Here is a 2,513-nt window from a genome sequence, read left to right on the forward strand (position 1 = left end):
TGATGTAAACAGAAAAATGATAGTTTTATTGAACAAAAATGTAAGTAGAATTATGTAATTTCTGCCACGACTTCTGTACTTTGCTAGTACCGAGGCATGTATACTAGTTGATACATGCGAAGACAGGTCCATGGAATTTATAGCACCACATTTCATATCCTTTCTTGTTCACTGGCCGAAGCAGAATTTTATATTTTCACCTGAAAATCTGTCTTTATACTTTTTCGACGTTCTTGTCATTATAAATTCTATGGCACCAAATTTATCCTTTTTCGGCTACACTGATTTCAAAAAATCAAAAAGTAATCAATGAAATAGATAAAGAGTTAAACATTCAAAAAGCAAGTTTGAAGTAATTCAATGAAAACTTGCGTTCATTAGTTTTGAACGACTAGCGGCCAAGCCGTTTTTTAAACTAGCAGAAAAGTGCAAAATTTTTCGTCCGCTTTTCAGGCAAACATTCTGAACGAATTTTAAAAAATTAAAAACTGTTCTTAAGAAATAAGTAACCAAAAGCTGTGGGCGACAAATAGGCACAGAAATAGATTTGTATATAATAGATGTGAGCGTAACTAAGTATAAATGCATGGATGTTTAGATTTATTAATAAATAAATAAATAATCGTGCAGATAATGAAACGGGTGCATTAGAATAACAGTGCTACAGATCGTCCGACCGTTTCCCACGTTTCGTTCGACCGAAGAATAAAAAATAAAAAACAATACTCGAACTGAGAAAAACGGAAACACGCAATGCCTAATTATTATACGGACATACATAGATATCGTCTTTAGGGATTAGAGACATTGACTATAATGAAGTTATATCTCGAAAAGAGTCGTTTGTAGATAAATGTTGTCAAATATGGTCAAATGTGGTCGAAAAGGTAATTGAAGAAGTACTGCCGGATTGTGGCAGAAGAAATAAAGTGTAACAGCTATTCTTGGTGAACCGTTTTATCCCATATGGCACCAAGATAAAAATAACATTAACAAGTTCAAAATAATACATAAGCAAGAAGTCTAATTAATGCTATCATGAAATAATTAATAATCGAATGAACGCCATAGGAATAGCTTTGTAACAATTTCGAGACTACCAAAACATTGAGAGACCAATTCTCCGATAAAGTAGACAGTAACATAGTGTTTATGGCAACGCACAGCAAATACATAGCATTTTGACATTTTCTACTACCAATTCATATGAACATAAGACAGTAACTTAGCCATAACAACCCTATGTTACGGCGTATTTTATCCAAGAATTTCTTAGCATAGCAATGTTATCTGAGAATAGGTCCATAAATCTCAAACCTCTACTGAGGTGCGAACCGAGCCCAAACCAATTGAAAAAAACGACAAAATACTTGTACTCCGACTTTTAAGAGGCTCTTCACAGATTTAAAACATGGACTCTAAATTCATAAAACAACTTATTGTTAAAACAAATGCGCATTACACTTGGTGTTTTGTTTTCATCATTTAATAGGTGGTATGCTGTACTCCAATTGATTGCACTTTTTAATGTATGTTATAATTCTCTAATTATAATAAATGTACGTATAATATTTTTTCATGTAATGTAATCTTATCTAAAATTAAATCTAAGGGTAAATTTACGTACTACAGGTGGAGGCAACCTCTATAAATTGCTAAAACAATTAAAATTTAATCAATGATGATGCAATAAAAATCAAAGCAGTCGTAATTTGTGATCTATTTATACTTGCTTATCTATGAACTAACAATAAGACAAGATTAATAAATGTGAGATGAATTATCCGAGAACGAAGGAATAAAGGTACTGCTAATCAGTCTGATTTTTCAAAATTTCAAGTGAACTTAAAAAGCCAAATCTATTCTGAATTAAATGATCAATAAAAATCAGTAAAGCGTTTCTTGTTGATTAGTATCGTCTTTGTCGCTGATAGTTAGATTAAAACTAATACAATTAATTACTAGTTAGTTTCTTCTAGATTTCTAATTTTAGATCATTTGTTTGTCGCCAATAGCCGATTACTTATTGGCGGAGCTTTCATAGCAACATAACAATGTATTACACAATGTGGAAAATTATGTTAATATTTTGGGGAATTTTGTGGTGGGGACTCCATGTGGTGTATATTGGCAGCCGACAGACGCCGGTTTCCAAAAATGATGTACTGAGTATGTCTTGATGGCCATACCCAATCGGACGAGAGCCCCCTTTGTGGGGGGCGCAGCGAGCCGAACCCACAGTGTCGAGTACTCTTTTTAATCGAAGCAGGCCACGATGGCCGTATATGACGAACGGAGCACAGCAGAGTCATCTGAAGGAGAAAGGATAGGATAGGGAGCGAAGCAGCAATTGTCAAATTTAGGTCCAAACCAGATATCGACTGTCGAGCAATCGAGCGATTGCTGCATCAACTTAAAAGTATATCATTAATATTAAAGAAATTTAATTATTAGAGGCCGTTTGTAATATTTTTACAGTTATGACAAAAAATGATGCTTATTTCTTAGGATCG

General features: G+C 33.7%; 1 non-coding gene across 1 annotated transcript; it reads right to left on the reverse strand.

Moving 5' to 3' along the window:
* Positions 1 to 2,118: 2,118 nt before the first annotated feature.
* On the reverse strand, positions 2,119 to 2,258 carry LOC113380724. The gene has a single exon (XR_003367478.1). It is a non-coding gene; the product is annotated as a U11 spliceosomal RNA (small nuclear RNA).
* Positions 2,259 to 2,513: the final 255 nt, after the last annotated feature.

This window comes from Ctenocephalides felis, unplaced genomic scaffold (genome assembly GCF_003426905.1).
Source record: "Ctenocephalides felis isolate EL2017-DRISC unplaced genomic scaffold, ASM342690v1 CF-g0.4_SCAFFOLD_02349, whole genome shotgun sequence".
Taxonomy (NCBI): domain Eukaryota; kingdom Metazoa; phylum Arthropoda; class Insecta; order Siphonaptera; family Pulicidae; genus Ctenocephalides; species Ctenocephalides felis.